Consider the following 19,801-nt stretch of genomic DNA (forward strand, 5'->3'; position numbering starts at 1 on the left):
GGTGTTCACCATATGAATGATTTTTATCTCTATGTATGGGATGTATATTGAAATATGAAATCTTGTGATCTATTATTATGATTTGATAATATATAGGTTAAACATATAACTCACCAACATTTTTGTTGACGTTGTAAGCATGTTTATTCTCAGGTGATTATTAAGAGCTTCCGCTGTTGCATACTAAAATAAGGACAAGATTTGGAGTCCATGCTTGTATGATATTATGTAAAAACTGCATTCAAGAAACTTATTTTTGATGTAATATATTTTTATTGTAAACCATTATGTAATGGTCGTGTGTAAATGGTATATTTTAGATTATCATTATTTGATAATCTACGTAATGCTTTTTAAACCTTTATCGATAAAATAAAGGTTATGGTTGTTTTAAAAATGAATGCAGTCTTTGAAAAATGTCTCATATAGAGGTCAAAACCTCGCGACGAAATCAATTAATATGGAACGTTTATAATCAATATGAACGGGACATTTCAACAAGGAGTTTTAAAAGAGGGAAATTTAAAGGATGAAATACCCAAAGGATCGGAGAAGCATCTTAATATTCGGGAAGACGGAACCCGGTATAGGGCTGAAAGGATTTGGGTACCAAAATTTGGAGATATGAGAGAAATGGTACTTAGAGAAGCTCATAAAACCAGATACTCAATACATCCTGGAACAGGGAAGATGTACAAGGATCTCAAGAAACATTTTTGGTGGCCGAGTATGAAAGCCGATATTGCTAAATACGTAGGAGAATGTTTGACATGTTCTAAGGTCAAAGCTGAGCATCATAAACCATCAAGTCTACTTCAACAACCCGAAATCCCGAAATAAAAATGGGAAAACATTATCATGGATTTCATCACTTAATTGCCAAGGACTGCAAGTGGTTTTGATACTATTTGGGTAATAGTTGATCGTCTCACCAAATCAGCATACTTCCTGCCAATAAGAGAAGATGACAAGATGGAGAAGTTAGCACGACTATATTTGAAGGAAGTAGTCTCCAGACATGGAATACCAATCTCTATTATCTCTGATAGGGATGGCAGATTTATTTCAAGATTCTGGCAGATATTACAGCAAGCATTAGGAACTCGTCTAGACATGAGTACTGCCTATCATCCATAAAATGATGGGCAGAGCGAAAGGACGATACAAACACTTGAAGACGTGCTACGAGCATGTGTTATTGATTTCGGAAACAGTTGGGATCGACATCTACCGTTAGCAGAATTTTCCTACAACAACAGCTACCATTCAAGCATTGAGATGGTGCCGTTTGAAGCACTTTATGGTAGAAAGTGCAGGTCTCCGATTTGTTGGAGTGAAGTGGGGGATAGAAAGATTACGGGTCCGGAGATAATACAAGAAACTACCGAGAAGATCATCCAAATTCAACAACGGTTGAAAACCACCCAAAGTTGACAAAAGATCTACGCCGACATTAAAAGAAAAGATATAGAATTTGAAATTGGAGAGATGGTCATGCTTAAGGTTGCACCTTGGAAAGGCGTTGTTCGATTTGGTAAACGAGGGAAATTAAATCCAAGGTATATAGGACCATTCAAGATTATTGATCGTGTCAGACCAGTAGCTTACCGACTTGAATTACCACAACAACTCGCGGCTGTACATAACACTTTCCACGTCTCAAATTTGAAGAAATGTTTTGCTAAATAAGATCTCACTATTTCGTTAGACGAAATCTAAATCAACGAAAAACTTCAATTCGTCAAAGAACCCGTCGAAATAATGGATCGTGAGGTTAAAAGACTTAAGCAAAACAAGATACCAATTGTTAAAGTTCGATGGAATGCTCGTAGAGGACCCGAGTTCACCTGGGAATGAGCAGATCAGATGAAGAAGAAATACCCGCACTTATTTCTAGAAAATACGTCAACACCTCCAACTGCTTAAAATTAAGGGACGAAATTTATTTAACGGGTAGGTACTGTAGTGACCCGAACTTTTCCATGTTTATATATATTAAATGAAATTGTTATTTACATGATTAAGTGTTTCCAACATGTTAAACAATCAAACTTGTTAAGACTTGATTAATTTAAATAGGTTTCATATAGACAATTGACCACCCAAGTTGACCGGTGATTCACGAACGTTAAAACTTGTAAAAACTATGTGATGACATATATATGATTATATATATAGTTAACATGATATTATGATAAGTAATTATTTCATTAGGTATTTTAACAATGAGTTATATACATAAAATTGAGTTTATTGAATTAAGAAACTCGAAACGATATATATAACGATTATCGTTGTAACAACATTTAACTGTATATATATCATACTAATATATATTAATATATCATAATATCATAATAATGTAATAATTTAACCTCTCTTTATATATAATAAACAATGGGTTAACAACATTTAACAAGATCGTTAACCTAAAGGTTTCAAAACAACATTTACATGTAACGACTAACGATGACTTAATGACTCAGTTAAAATGTATATACATGTAGTGTTTTAATATGTATTCATATACTTTTGAAAGACTTCAAGACACTTATCAAAATACTTCTACTTAATAAAAATTCTTACAATTACATCCTCGTTCAGTTTCATCAACAATTCTACTCGTATGCACCCGTATTCGTACTCGTACAATACACAACTTTTAGATGTATGTACTATTGGTATATACACTCTATTTATTAGCTTTTAGCAGCACATGTGAGTCACCTAACATATTTGAGAACCATCATTTGGCAACTAGCATGAAATATCTCATAAAATTACAAAAATATTAGTAATCATTCATGACTTATTTACATGTAAACAAAATTACATATCCTTTATATCTAATCCATATACCAATGACCAAAAACACCTACAAACACTTTCATTCTTCAACTTTCTTCATCTAATTGATCTCTCTCAAGTTATATCTTCAAATTCTAAGTGTTCTTCATAAATTCTATAAGTTCTAGTTTCATAAAATCAAGAATACTTCCAAGTTTGCTAGCTTACTTCTAATCTTGTAAAGTGATCATCCAACCTCAAGAAATCTTTCTTATTTACAATAAGATATCTTTCTAATACAAGGTAATACTCATATTCAAACTTTGATTCAATTTCTATAACTATAACAATCTTATTTCGAGTGGAAATCTTACTTGAACTTGTTTTCGTGTCATGATTCTGCTTCAAGAACTTTCAAGCCATCCAAGGATCCTTTGAAGCTAGATCTATTTTTCTAAATTCCAGTAGGTTTATCCACAAAACCCGAGGTAGTAATGATGTTCATAACATCATTCGATTCATATATATAAAACTACCTTATTCGAAGGTTTAAACTTGAAATCACTAGAACATAGTTTAGTTAATTCTAAACTTGTCCGCAAACAAAAGTTAATCCTTCTAACTCGACTTTTAAAATAAACTAAACACATGTTCTATATCTATATGATATGCTAACTTAATGATTTAAAACCTGGAAACACGAAAAACACCGTAAAGCCGGACATACGCCGTCGTAGTAAAACTGTGGGCTGTTTTGGATTTGATAATTAAAAACTATGATAAACTTTGATTTAAAAGTTTTTGTTCTGATAAAATGATTTTTCTTATGAACATGAAACTATATCCAAAAATCATGGTTAAACTCAAAGTGGAAGTATGTTTTTCAAAATGGTCATCAAGACGTCGTTCTTTCGACTGAAATGACTACCTCTTGCAAAAACAACTTGTAACTTATATTCCTGAATATAAACCTATACTTTTTCTGTTTAGATTCATAAAATAGAGTTAAATATGAAACCATAGCAATTTGATTCACTCAAAACGAATTTAAAACAAAGAAGTTATGGGTAAAACAAGATTGGATATTTTTTGATTATTGTAGCTACGGGAAATATTGTAACAATTCTATACAAATTATATCCTAGCTAACTTATATTGTATTATACATGTATTCTAATATATTATGTAATCTTGGGATACCATAGACACGTATTCAAATGTTTTGACATATCATATCGACCCATGTATATATATATTATTTGAAACAACCATAGACACTCTATATGCAGTAATGTTTGAGTTAGCTATACAGGGTTGAGGTTAATTCCAAAAAATATATATACTTTGAGTTGTGATCTAGCCAGAGACGTGTATATACTGGGTCGTGGATTGATTCAAGATAATATATATCAATTTATTTATGTACATCTAACTATGGACAACTAGTTGTAGGTTACTAACGAGGACAGCTGACTTAATAAACTTAAAACATCAAAATGTATTAAAAATGTTGTAAATATATTTTGAACATACTTTGATATATATGTATATATTTGTTATAGGTTCGTGATTCGACCAGTGGCCAAGTCTTACTCCCGACGAAGTAAAAATCTGTGAAAGTGAGTTATAGTCCCACTTTTAAAATCTAATATTTTGGGATGAGAATACATGCAGTTTTATAAATGTTTTATGAAATAGACACAAGTAAATGAAACTACATTATATGGGTGAATGATCGAAGCCGAATATGCCCCTTTTGCTTGGTAGCCTAAGAATTAGTAAACTGATCTACTAATTGATGCGAATCCTAAAGATAGATCTATTGGGCCTAACGAACCCCATCCAAAGTACCGGATGCTTTAGTACTTCGATGTTGTTTTATCATGTCCGAAGGATTTCTCGAAATGATAGGGGATATTCTTATATGCATCTTGTTAATGTCGGTTACCAGGTGTTCACCATATGAATGATTTTTATCTCTATGTATGGGATGTATATTGAAATATGAAATCTTGTGGTCTATTATTATGATTTGATAATATATAGGTTAAACCTATAACTCACCAACATTTTTGTTGACGTTTCAAGCATGTTTATTCTCAGGTGATTATTAAGAGCTTTCGCTATTGAATACTAAAATAAGGACAAGATTTGGAGTCCATGCTTGTATGATATTATGTAAAAACTGCATTCAAGAAACTTATTTTTGATGTAATATATTCTTATTGTAAACCATTATGTAATGGTCGTGTGTAAACGGTATATTTTAGATTATCATTATTTGATAATCTACGTAATGCTTTTTAAACCTTTATAGATAAAATAAAGGTTATGGTTGTTTTAAAAATGAATGCAGTCTTTGAAAAACGTCTCATATAGAGGTCAAAACCTCCCAACGAAATCAATTAATATGGAACGTTTATAATCAATATGAACGGGACATTTCATAATTCATCATAGAAACACAATTGAATGATAGGAAAGCAAGGATTAATCATACCGAAAGTAGGAATTGAAATTGAAGGAATGAGCATTCTTCTCCGTGCGGTCGATCTCCTCAGCCGTGTGTAGGTGTGTGTGTTTTGAAGTGGGTTGAAAAGAAATAAAAGTGAGGGTTTAGTTTAATTTAAAACAGAATTAGACCACGCACGGTCGAAGCACGGTCGACCGTGGTGTTAGCCGTGCATATATTTTCCCACGTACAGGACAGGAGTCTGCGGTCGTGTATACGGTCAGCCGTGGTGCTGCCGTGGATACTTCTGATCACTTGTTTCTTCACTTCTTCTTTCTTCGAACGCGTTTTGACGATTCTTAGGTTCTATAGAATACTTGAGGAGAAGTTTTCTTTTCCTAACATTGAATGATTACATCCTCCCGATGTTTAATCATCAATGACACGTAATATACTATATGTATATATATATATATATATATATATATATATATATATATACACACACACATATACATATAGTATATATATATTCATATTTAATCATTCATATAGTATACACAAAACGCATTAATCTAGTATTTGTCATGCAATACATATTTTCACATAAACACACAATCCTAAGGTAAGTAAGCTTCCTACACTAATCTTTTGAAATCATTTTTCAAAAATAATTTTGCATTAGTAAGAAAAACCTTTCATTAATACAAAGTCTTTTTGAGAAGGTTATTCTCATTAGCATTTTGATCATTGATTTTGATTGATTTTTAAGATTACTCAATCCTTGACTTATCCCTACCATGGAATTGCTAGCTTGGTCCATTTTTCCCGTATTCTCAATTTTTCTAATAATGGACAATGGACTTTGATTACAAGATTTGTGTTTTCTAGAGTCGTGACATATATTCATTTCATGTTTATCTCTTGATGAATCACAAAGAGTTATCCTTTCAAGTTTTCTTTTCAAGGTGTTATTTTCATCAATTAAAACTTTGTTAAGTTGTCTAACTTTGTGTAATTCTTTCTCCAAAAGTTTTACTTTGTCACGACTACTATCATACACAAATTTAATGGTCTTGTAATCTGAAAGGACCCGTTCATATACATTATAAACGATTCACAATAGTTGATTACATCACGAGGTATTTGACCTCTATATGATACGTTTTACAAACATTGCATTCGTTTTTAAAAGACAAACTTTCTTTACATCAAAAATTGACGGCATGCATACCATTTCATATTACATCCAACTATAATTGACTTAATATTAATCTTGATGAACTCAACGACTCGAATGCAACGTCTTTCAAAGTATGTCATGAATGACTCCAAGTAATATCCTTAAAATGAGCTAATGCACAGCGGAAGATTTCTTTAATACCTGAGAATAAACATGCTTTAAAGTGTCAACCAAAAGGTTGGTGAGTTCATTAGTTTATCATAATCAATTATTTCTGTAATAGTAATAGACCACAAGATTTCAGTTTCTATAAATATCCGTACACTCGCAAGTGTATAAAAGTAGTCTATAAGTTATAGGCACCCGGTAACAAGCCTTAACGTTCATGTTTTACCCTCTGAAGTACACCAGATCAGGTGTGTTTAATATAACTTCAAAGTACTAAAGCATCCCATAGTCAGGATGGGGTTTGTCAGGCCCAATAGATCTATCTTTAGGATTCGCGCCTACTGTACATAGACAAGTAGTTTAATGTTACCAAGCTAAGGGTATATTTCTGGTTTAAACCCACGTAGAATTTGTTTTAGTACTTGTGCTTATTTCGTAAAACATTTATAAAACAGCGCATGTATTCTCAGCCCAAAAATATATATTGCAAAAGCAATTAAAAAGGGAGCAAATGAAACTCACAATACTTTATTTCGTAGCAATTATGTATATGACGGCACTGAACAAGTGTAGGGTTTGTCTCGGATTCACGAACGTATCAATATTGTGATTCAATATTGTAGGAAAGTACGTAGACGCAACGAAAATGATAAACGTTAGGTTAACCCCACAAGCAATACCCTCTATCAATACCCATAACCTCCATAGCTATAACCCATAGTTTCCTTAGCTCTATCCCGTTTGAAAACTTATTTTGAAATCGTCTGAATATAAATCCGTCGTAGTATTTTATGTATACTAATAATATCTTGAAATAATACTAAGTAAATATATATATGTAATTCGATTGAGAGAGTTTAGAGAAATATATTTTCAAGTTTCTATAAAATAATGAAACCTATTGAATTCTATTTATAATAGATTTTTGAATTATTAAAGTGAATTATTAAAGTATGAATTATTAAAGTGAATTATTAAAGTATGAATTATTAAAGTGAATTATTAAAGTATGAATTATTAAAGTGAATTATTAAAGTGAATTATTTAAGTGAATTATTAAAGTATGAATTATTAAAGTTAAAGTAAAGTAAAAGTAAAGTAAAGGTAAAGCTAAAGTATAGTAATAGTATAAAACTATGTATGTATAATACGCGTATAAATATATATAATATTAATTTAAATCGTTATATATATTTAATAAAATAAAATATAAATATCGTTATCTTTATCATACTGGTTAAGTAATGAGTTGTCAAAAGTGGTTCTAAATATTTATAAAAGATATATACGTTTTAATAATAAAGTTCTTTTTAAACTGAAAACGTTTTTTTTGTACTTTTGAAACTAAATCAAATAAATATGATAATTTTATTTTCCAAAACTAAATATATTTAAGAATCATTTTGTTAAAAGGTTAAAATAATGGAAATCGTTATATCATAAAATATTTTAGAAAAGTAGAATTATATATATTCATAATAGGTTTCAAGTTTTTAAATTATAGTCTGTTGGTGAAGCATGGGATAAAGTCCAAAGGTTAAATAAACGTATGAAATTATCTTAATGAAAAATGCCGAGTTACTTAACTTGTTGATATCCAACATCTAAGTTATTTACACTCCACTTTCTTATTTTCATATTTAATAAAATGAAAGTTAACATAGTTATCTTATCAAGGTCACGAGGAAATTATTATAAAACATGCCTTGAAAATTAAACAGGAATTTCCACTAACCCTTGTCTAGTTCCCGTTAATTGACACATTTGTTCTTACTTATAAATCACTTTACCATTTTTCGAATGTTGTCAAAAAGAATAGATTTCTTAAATCACAGTGGACCTCATAACATAGGCCCGTAATCATATCATAATGTATCTGATAATTCAATCATTTGATATTATCTCTTAATTCTGTCAATAAATATATCGAAACAAATACGTTCATGTAAAGTATCATATATCTAATACTTTGTTAATGTTTTCAGTTAATATTATATATTATATATACATATCTATATACACATAATTGTTCGTGAATCGTTGAACACGGTCAAAGGGTAATTGATTACATGAATGTAGTTCCAAACTTTTTGAGATTCAACATTACAAATTCTGCTTATCGTGTCGGAAACATATAAAGGTTAAGTTTAAATTTGGTCAGAAATTTTCGGGTCGTCACATAATCATCTAACAATTCTTTATAATTAGAAGGATAGAATACATGTACCTCATTGCAATCCATGCTTGAGACGTCATCTTCTTTGAATGGAGATTCAACCTCTTCTTCACTTTGACCATCTTGATCCAAATCATTCAAAGAACTCATGAGGTAAAAGTCTTCATTTCCATCCAACCCTTTTGCTTGAGAATCACCAACCTTTTCCAAATTCTTCCCAATTCCTTTACCCTTTAAACTTCTAGAGTTTAAATCTTCTTGAGAACATAGTGAATCCCAACATTCTTTAGCACTTTCACATGAAATTATCTTTAACCTTTCTTCACTAGGAAGAATTCCATGAAATAGTGAAATTGCATCAAATTGTTTCAAAACATCATTGTTTTGAAATGTTGACTTCACTAGCCTTGAACTAGCTTGTGGTACAAAGTCTCCTACTTTGATTATTCTCCACAAGTAGTAATCCTTGGATTTGAGATAAGACTCAAATCTTAATTTCCACACATCAATATTCATCTTATCAAAGATTGGTGCTTCTTTCACCAATTCTTCCAAGTATCCCATAGTTTGAGTTGATCCGAGAATCGTTGACTCAAGTTTTTGCACAAAACGAATTTTGACACTTTCGCGATCGTTTGTAGCGCAATGATTTGAGCAACTGCTCTGATACCAATTGTAAGTAACTAGAGAGGGGTGAATAGTTACTTAATACGTTTTTAACACTTTTTCGATTGATCACCAAATTTGATTAACTTTGATTAACCAACTCAACTTAAACTTGATGTGTATAGTGTATATGTTTAAAATGATAAATGAAGTAATGTAAAGAACATAGACACAAGGATTTATAGTGGTTCGGGTGGATGTTAACTAATCCACCTTAATCCACTCCCCGATTACACTAATCGGGATTTGTTGCTTCACTAAGTACTTTTTTCCAAACTCGGTGGAGATCCGATTTACAAGTCTTCAACTTCTTTGGTAGACAACAAACCTAATCTTTCTTTCCCTTTGAAAGATCAACTCCAACCTAGATCAACTTGTCTTCACCTTGGACAAGTATTAATTTCAAAATAAGATTAATCAACTTCCTAAGTCCCTTTAAGGAAGTAGATCACTAAGCTAGCCTATGCTTCTACTAATTGAAGTTACAAGACTTATACACTTTGCAATGATGATCATAACACAATACTAGGACAACATTACATTAAGTAAACTCACAAGATAAATGATTTTGATTAGTAAGTTTACAACAACCCAATTCTATATCTATAAGATCATAGAATCTTCTCTTGCTTGATCACATTTGAGTAGTAATTGATGCACTTATGATCACTGGAGATAAGCCTTTGGAATATGCAAGAGGGTCTACTTCAAATGCTCTTAAATGTTTGCCTTTTATAATGAGATTCAAAAAATAGCCGTTGACACACGGTTGCCTGCACGGTCGACCATGGTGCGACCGTGCGTGCTCCAGTCCAAATTAGGTATCCGTTTTATAGCCGTTTGACTCAAATTTGAGCACCACATTTTGGCACCTTTACTCCTTCTAGCACCTGCAAAAGAAACTAAACATCCTATTCAAGTACTATATGCATTAAGTGTGTGAGATTTGGTCTTAATGCATGAAAGTGACCAATCATTCCAAAAGTGGTAAACCCAACATTCTTGAAGAGGTGTCTTAATTGATATTTAGGGAAATTTCAGTTTGGTCAAGACTTAGTTAGTCACATTAATGTCTTTAGTTCAATTCTAAAGACTAGTCACTATGTCATTAACTTCCTAGTTTCAATTAATCACAGGTCATGATCTTTTTTAAGTTTAGTTAGAGATTAATTGAATAATGTTTCTATAAAATAATCATGAAGCATGTAGAGACATCAAAGTTAAGTCATAAGCAATCACCCTTAGTTACTTAGACTAGATCAGATAGATAATTGACTATACTTTCATTGTGAACCATTTTACACTTAATCTATTGGAGTAGGTTAGTTACTTGAATCATAACTAATGAGCGCATATCAAACATATTAATTAAGTTGACAAGTTTATGAGTATTAAGCATATTGGCAAGTAGCAAGTAATACTCACATAGTAATAGATAGTTATTCTAGGATCAATCATATAGATACTTGCACAACTTATAATTCAAGCACTTAATAAGTTTAATGTGCAATATAACACATTACATGATTAATGTGTAAGCACACATTAATGTCCAACACATGCACAAGGGAAGAGCAATCTCTAGTTGGGACTTGGTGACAATCCTAAATGTATCTAAGTATGTTTTAGGATTACAAGTCATTACTAGCTAACCTTGAGAGCATTGTTCCTTATGTAGCCTTAATTAATCACTAAGTCATTTCTAATAGCAATCATTGTTCTAGTGACATTGGCTTAAGTGTGTTGGTACTTGATGATCAGACTAAGGATATCTAGATAAGAATTAAGATCACAAGTTATTGATTAACACTTATGTGTTATGCCTAATCTTGGTTAATTTGTCATTAAGATGTCATTAGGCGTAATTAATCACAATTAGTGTTTTTATGACCAAAACTCGGTTGAGTATGAAGAAGGCATCTATTCTAAGCATGTTGAGAAAGGTTTCATGAATTATAGATGTCAGGAACTAGTTCAACTTTATTTGGTCGAAAATGGTAACAGAGAGAACTGCGATCGCACTGCGGTTGACCGTGGTGATGACCGTGCAACTTATTTTCAAAAAACTGCGTTGCAATTTAGTTTGGGTTTTCACGGTTGACTATGCGGTCGACCGTACCTCGACCGTGTGTTTAGCTGAAGTTTTAATTTCATTCTTTAACCTATGTTTGACTTGGTCGTTTGCAAGATAAAGTATGGATTAGTGACCTTGCGTGTTTTATGTTAAGATGTCAGTCATTACTTATGCATATATATATGTGTCATCATCAAAACATATTCTTTGATTAATCACACTTTGGTTAATCATACTTAAGTTTATCGTTTAGTGTATTAACCCACATTCAACCAACAAATATTTTTATATTTTGGAGATGGTTTGGTGGAGTATTTAGCTTTCTGGGTTTTGGGTTGCCGGATATTCAATTAAGTTATTAGGATACATGTGACTTGAATAATTTGGGACAGTTAAGATGTTATAAATAGTTAGCCTTGATATATCTTGATTATACATGGAAAAATATAACATTGATGCGAAAGATGGTAATAATCATGAAGATGAAGATATGAGACAACATTCGAGCTCAAACATTCACGTATGAGGTAGAACTGAGTACCTGTGATATATCAATGTGCCTATTTCTGCTCCAACATTATGCCACACATCAAGTGGGTTTTTTTCATGCTATATAGTATGCTCAACATTCTTATCTTCATGTCATTATTTGAAAACCACTGTTATATTGTTATATATGTTTCATTTCCATCTATTCATCCAATGCAGTTGGATAATTTAGTATGTTATTCTTGTCAATATAACTGTGGAGGTTACTAAGCTTTTCATTCGGGAATTAAGGTAGTTGGGCCTAATTGATGTAATACCCATCAACCATATTTTTTTTTGGTTGCATTGGTGTTTTCACTCCCCACTCTCCACCATAACAAAATGTTTCCACTATATCTAAGGAGTAGTCAAAGGAAGTACGGAGGGTCCGAGTAGGAAAAATGAACTAAGAAGTAGGGCTTAGAACAATGGATCAATTTATTCAATAAGATCTGTTCAGATCAGACCAGGATGAATGGGATTGGTTTGACCTCTCGCTCGAAATTAACCCGCTGCCGACAGATGTCCCATACCACGTTTCGTGAACAAGAATCCTATTTAGTTCTTACAACTGCTATTATTTCAATAATAATTATGAAAGTGTTATAGTGGAATTCTCGGATGTGTGAGTGTAATTGACGATAATGGATTTAGTAAGGTCATCATACTGTAAAATATAAATAGACATGCTTTTACATGTAGGTATTAATTTGGTTTCGGAGATTTTACATGCATTCAAGGATTACGTTAAAATTCTCATTATAGGTGTTAATATGGGGCGGCTTTTATAATTTGTCAAGTGGGTAATATATTACGTTAAGATTAGTATTATATGTGTCAATATGGGTGTTTTTTTTATATATATTTTTAAACATTTGAAATGTTATATTATTTATTTGTGTTATCATTGAAAGTAATATTACAATATGTAGGATTTTAGGTTTAGATTTAGGGTTTAGGTTTTATAATTTAGGGCTTAGGTTTAGGGTAGGGGTTTAGAGTTTTTAGGGTTTAGGTTAGGGTTCAGAATTTAGATTTAGGGTGTAGGGTTTACATTTTAGGTTTAGGGTTTAGATTTAGCATTAAGGGTTTAGGTTAGGGTTTAGCTTTAGGGTTTAGGGTTTAAGGTTTAGAGTTCAAGGTTTTACAGTTGATCTTGCATATAAGTTTCAGTGAGACTGATTATATGTGATCAAAAAGAAAGTTTTTGTTTTGTTTTTGTTTTAGCTCATGTATTATGTACGCAAACATCTAAGACATATTTATGAATCATTAAGGTGCTGTATATATTTGTGTTTCATTCAAACCATTCCACCTTAACTTATCTACATTGTAATGACAACAAAATAATAATAATAATAATAATAATAATAATAATAATAATAATAATAATAATAATAATAATAATAATAATAATAATAATAATAATAATAATAATAATAATAATAATGACACATTACATTTGTCATGTAGCATATACATCATATTACAAAATTTATTAATATGTATTTACTTCTTTCAATAAAATGAATAAACAATAATTGCAGACATGCGTATTTGACTACAAAAAACAGATTAAAACCAATCATATTGAATGACGGTGGGAATGATTCAAATACAACCAAGAATGTTGTTTATAAGAAAGTCTTGAGACGTATTTGACTCAGATGTAAATGTTCTATGATTAAATATCCTTTGAATATTTTTTGTACATCTCTAATTATATATACTTATAGTATAAACTAAATTCATTTTGATAACTAATATAAGCTTAATGGATAAAAAGGATTAACGTTGAGAGTTAATGGTTTAAGGTTTAGGAATTGCTATTTAGGGTTTACGGTTTATCGTTTACAATTTAGGATTTATGGTTTAGGGTTAAGATTTTAGAATTTATGTTTTAGGGTTTATGGTTTTGGGTATAGGGTTTACGGTTTAGTGTTTAGGGTTTATAGTTTAAGGTTAAGGATTTAGAGTTTAGGCTTAGAGTTTAGGGTTTATATTTTAAAACTTATGGTATAGCTTTAGGGTTTAGGGTTTTATGGTTTAGGGTTTAGTGTTTAGGATTTAGATATAGGTTTTAGGGTTTGGTGTATACGGATTAGTGTATAGGGTTTAGGTTTTAGAGTTAGGGTTTAGAGTTTAGATTTTAGAATTTATGGTTTTGGGTTTAGAGGTATAGATTTTAGGCTTTATGGTTTAAAGTGTAGGGTTAAAGGTTGGTGGTTTAGGGTCTAGGGTTGATTTAAGTTTTAGGTTTTAGGGTTTAGATATAAGGTTTATGATTTGGAGTTTAGCGTATAGGGTTTAGGGTTTAGTGTTTAGGGTTTATGGTTTAGACTTTAAGGTTTAAGGTTTAGATTTTAGAATTTATGGTTTAGAGTTTAGGGCTTAAGGTTTAGTTTTTACAATTTATGGTTTAGAGTATAGATATATGGTGTAGGGTTTAGGGTTTAGTGTATAGGATTTAGGGGTTAGGGTTTATGGTTTAGTGTATATGGTTTAGGGTATATGGTTTAGGGTATATGGTTTAGGCTTTAGGGTTTAGAGTTCATAGTTTAGATTTTAGAATTTAAGGTTTAGGATTTAGGGTATAGGGTATAGGGTTTATGGTTTAGTGTATAGGGTTGGAGGTTTAGGGTTTAGAGTTGATTTAGGGTTTAGAGTTTAGATATAAGGTTTAGGGTTTAGAGTTTAGTGTATAGGGTTTAGGGTTTAGTGTTTAGGGTTTATGGTTTAGACTTGAAGGTTTAAGGTTTAGATTTTAGAATTTATGGTTTAGGGTATAGGGTTTAGGGCTTAGGGTTTAGTTTTTACAATTTATGGTTTAGAGTATAGATATAGGGTTTAGGGTTTAGTGTATATGATTTAGTGTTTAAGGTTTATGGTTTAGTGTATATGGTTTATGGTATATGGTTTAGGGTTTAGGGTTTAAAGTTTAGGGTTTAAGGTTAAGATTTTAGAATTTAAGGTTTAGAATTTAGGGTATAGGTCTAGGGTTTAGAGTTTAGGATTTAGTGTGTAGGGTAAAGGTTTGGTGGTTTAGGGTTCAAAGTTGGTTTAGGGTTTAGGGTTTAGATATAGGGTTTTGGGTTTAGAGTTTAGTGTATAGGGTTTAGGGTTTATTGTTTACGATTTATGGTTTATAGGTTAGGGTTTAGGGTTTAAATTTTAGAATTTATGGTTTAGGGTTTAGGTTTTAGGGTTTATAGTTTAGGGTTTAGAGTTTAGAGTTTACTATGTTTAAGGTTTAGATTTAGGGTTTAGGTTTAGGGATTAGTGTTTAGGGAGCGAGATATGTTGATGAAGCAGAAAGTTAATTTTATTTTGGTTGCATTTATTATCTATGCTTTTTTGAACAAATTAACCTTCTTGCTAAGACAATTTATGAGGTTTCAAGCATTTTAAATGAACTTTGGAAGTTTCAATCCATTTAGCCAATTAAAACATTTATGTTCTACCTTTCTACAATCGTTGATGCTTTGTTTATATTTAATGTGATTTTGATACGCTTATTGTGTGGTGAATAGATGAATCATAAAATCATAAGCATAAAGATTCAACTTGATCTCAAATTAAATTACACACAGAAAAGAAAGAAAGCCATAAAGATTGTATCTTTTTTACAAAGATGAGAAATTTAGTAGAAGGAAACACATTAAAAAAGTATTACAAACATCTATATAGAATTAAAACTCAATTACCTCTGGATACGAAGCTTCATTTTGGGTTAAAATTAAGGCAAAAGGAATGGAATTTCCTAATTTTTATAAAGATAATTATTATGATTAATCTACAGCAACTTTCCAAACATTTTGTCCGTGAACAGTTTAAGAAAAAAGTGAAAAATAGGAATGTCTGTATCAACTGTAACGGTGTTAAATTCAAATTTAAAATTACCAAAGAAGGTGAGATAGGATTCATAAGCAGTGGCTTGCCTTCAATAATGCAGCAGTTAAATTTAACATATGGTAATTTCATTTGCTTCACTGCAACACAACAAGCTTATTGGTATTTAACGATTTATGATGAAGAAATGTGTTTGGCCAAGTTTGAAGATGAAGTAACACATTCCAATAATACATCAACCCACCTTAAACTGCTTACAATGGCACCACAAATGCGTTTTCAATCTTGCATCAAACATGTTACGGATACTGATATGCATCAACTGGTATTTTTCTTTGTCGACACACATCATATCTAATTTCAATGTTTCGTTCAATATTATGTTAATGTTAATATTAGTATACATGTTTTTATTTCAGTTCTTGCCTAGACATCTTGACCATTCGACCAATATACATGTAAAACCTATTTCTTTTGTGGTCATAAATTCCATCGGAGGATATAAACAAAAGGTCGATGTAAAGTTGGGAACGACTCATAAACATCATATCTAATTTCAATGTTTCGTTCAATATTATGTTAATGTTCATATTAGTAAACCTGTTTTTATTTCAGTTCTTCTCTAAACATCTTGACCATTCGACCAATATACATGTAAAACCTAATTTTTTGTGGTCATAAACTCCATCGAAGGATATAAACAAAAGGTCGATGTAAAGTTGGGAACAACTCATAAAATGTTGTATGGCAGTCGGTGGAAACAGCTTTTGGATGATCTTATGGTTGAATCCGGTGACAGTTTAATTTTCTATAAACTTGATGAAACCAATTATAAAATGATCATGTATGGAGAGGACGTTTCTGAGTAGGTTACTCCTGACCCAAAATATGTGATTCAAAGAAATAAATCTGCAAATGGTCAAAGTGATAACCGTGAAAAAGGAAGCTCCTCAAATGCTAGCTTAAATGATTAGACCCTTCAAAAATCCCGCGAAATCGCGGGTCTTTAACTAGTAATACATTAATATGCAAAAATCAAATTTAAGAAAACAACCAATAAAATCTAGAATATTAATACTCGCAAAATTTTGAAGTTGAGAAACCCAGATGAAGAAAAATGATCTTAGAATGATTAAATGAAAGCCAATGAAGCATTGCTTCAACGTCATCCATTCACCTTGAGTGTTGGGGCTGAGGGTTAGGTTATGGGTTCGAGCCTCGCTCTGCCCATCCTATTAATTAATCTGCATGAAATATGGATATCCAGATTAACCTCAGGGGGGTTTTCTCCCGTATTCATTCAGGATTCAAACTCGGTTCGTCTGCCCCTCGGGATGGTTAAAGGATCGGGTTCCTGTAATCCGATTCGGGTTTCCTCCCGAACGCGTGTGTGTGTGTGTGCAAATGATGAAAGTCGTTGAAATAAATAATGCACTGATGCAAGCTTGCCGTTAAAAAAAGAAAAGAATGATTAAATGAAAAGAAATGGTATATGAAAATAGATGGTTATAATTATGAAGAAAATAAAGTTCTCTAATTAGGAGTGACATATTTAAATTTTGAAATCAAATGCAATGTAATTACGGCAGAAAAATTGATTATTCTAGGAAAATGGAGATTAGTCCATGTCGTGTTATAGGAAAATGCAATAATCATTATTTCAACACGCATGCATCAGCCATTGAATAAATGCTCATTGTTGAACAAAATTCAAATATATTATTGATAATGCTAAAAACGAACATATATTTCATAGCATTATTCCTCAAGAAAGACAAGCTTTTAGTTGCAATTGTTCTATTTACAAGAGATATTCGTTTAAATAATAAAAGGTGAAGACAAAAGACAGATTCGACGAATTGAAGACGCAAACGACCAAAAAGCTCAAAAGTACAAAAGACAATAAAAAAGGTTCCAATTATTGATAAGAAACGTCTCGAAATTACAAGAGTACAAGATTCAAAACGCAAAGTACAAAATATAAAATTGTACGCAAGGACGTTCGAAAATCCGGAACCGGGACCAGAGTCAACTCTTAACGCTCGACGCAACGGACTAAAAATTACAAGTTAACTATGTATATAAATATAATATAATATATAATTAATTATATTAATTATATATATATTATATATATATATTAAAAACCGTCGGCAGAGAAAACTCCAAGGACTGAGCTGTAAATACTATCTCCGCGACTCGCGGAGTTTGAAGGGGATTTTGCCGCGAGTCGCGGAGCCCCAAAATTCAACTCTGGCTATAAAGCAAACCGAATTCTGATCAAAATTTCATATTCTATTTCTCTCATCTCTCAATATATACGATATATATATATATATATATATATATATATATATATATATATATATATATATATATATATATATATATAATTTATATTTTAATTTTAATTTTAATTCTAATAATAAGGGTATGTTAGCGAATGTTGTAAGGGTGTAAGTCGAAATTCTGTCCGTGTAACGCTACGCTATTTTTAATCATTGTAAGTTATGTTCAACCTTTTTATATTAATGTCTCGTAGCTAAGTTATTATTATGCTTATTTAAAATGAAGTAATCATGATGTTAGGCTAATTACTAAAATTGGGTAATTGGGCTTTGTACCATAATTGGGGTTTGGACAAAAGAACGACACTTGTGGAAATTAGACTATGGGCTATTAATGGGCTTTATATTTGTTTAACTAAATGAAAGTTTGTTAATGTTAATATAAAGATTTACAATTGGGCATCCCTATAAATTACCATATACACTCGATCGGACACGATGGGCGGGGTATTTATATGTACGAATAATCGTTCATTTAACCGGACACGGGAATGGATTAATAGCCACTAGAATAATTAAAACAGGGGTGAAATTACATTCAAGGGTAATTGGTGTAATTGTTAACAAAGTAGTAAAACCTTGGTTTACACGCAGTCGATAACCTGGTGTATTCATTAAACAAAGTATTAAAACCTTGTTACAATTCGAATCCCCAATTAGTTGGAATATTTAACTTCGGGTATAAGAATAATTTGATGAGCACACTCGCACTTTATATTTATGACTGATGGACTGTTATGGACAAAAACCAGACGGACATATTAAATAATCCAGGACAAAGGACAATTAACCCATGGGCATAAAACTAAAATCAACACGTCAAACATCATGATTACGGAAGTTTAAATAAGCATAATTCTTTTATTTCATATTTAATTTCCTTTATTTTATATTTAATTGCACTTCTAATTATCGCACTTTTATTTATTGTTATTTAATCGCACTTTTAATTATCGTACTTTTTAATTATCGCAATTTTATTTTATCGCATTTTTATTATTCACAATTTCATTATCGTTATTTACTTTACGCTTTAATTTAAGTCTTGTATTTATTTTATATTTTACATTAGGTTTTAACTGCGACTAAAATCTTAAAATCGACAAACCGGTCATTAAACGGTAAAAACCCCCCTTTATAATAATAATATTACTTATATATATATTTGTATTTTTATAAAAGTAAACTAATATAGCGTTGAGCTTTGTTTAAAGATTTCCCTGTGGAACGAACCGGACTTACTAAAAACTACACTACTGAACGATTAGGTACACTGCCTATAAGTGTTGTAGCAAGGTTTAAGTATATCCATTCTATAAATAAATAAATATCTTGTGTAAAATTGTATCGTATTTAATAGTTTTTCCTAGTAAAATATAAGCTATTTTATATACACCTCGTACGACATCAAGTATTTTTGGCGCCGCTGCCGGGGAACACTCTTAAAAACCGGAAGCGCAACGCTAATATAAAAAAAAAAGGATTTTTTTGTTTACTTTTATTAAAATTCGCTTTTGTAAAAATACGTTTTAAATATTCGAAAATATAAAAAGAAAAACAAAAATATATG

This window comes from Rutidosis leptorrhynchoides, chromosome 7, assembly GCF_046630445.1.
Source record: "Rutidosis leptorrhynchoides isolate AG116_Rl617_1_P2 chromosome 7, CSIRO_AGI_Rlap_v1, whole genome shotgun sequence".
NCBI lineage: Eukaryota > Viridiplantae > Streptophyta > Magnoliopsida > Asterales > Asteraceae > Rutidosis > Rutidosis leptorrhynchoides.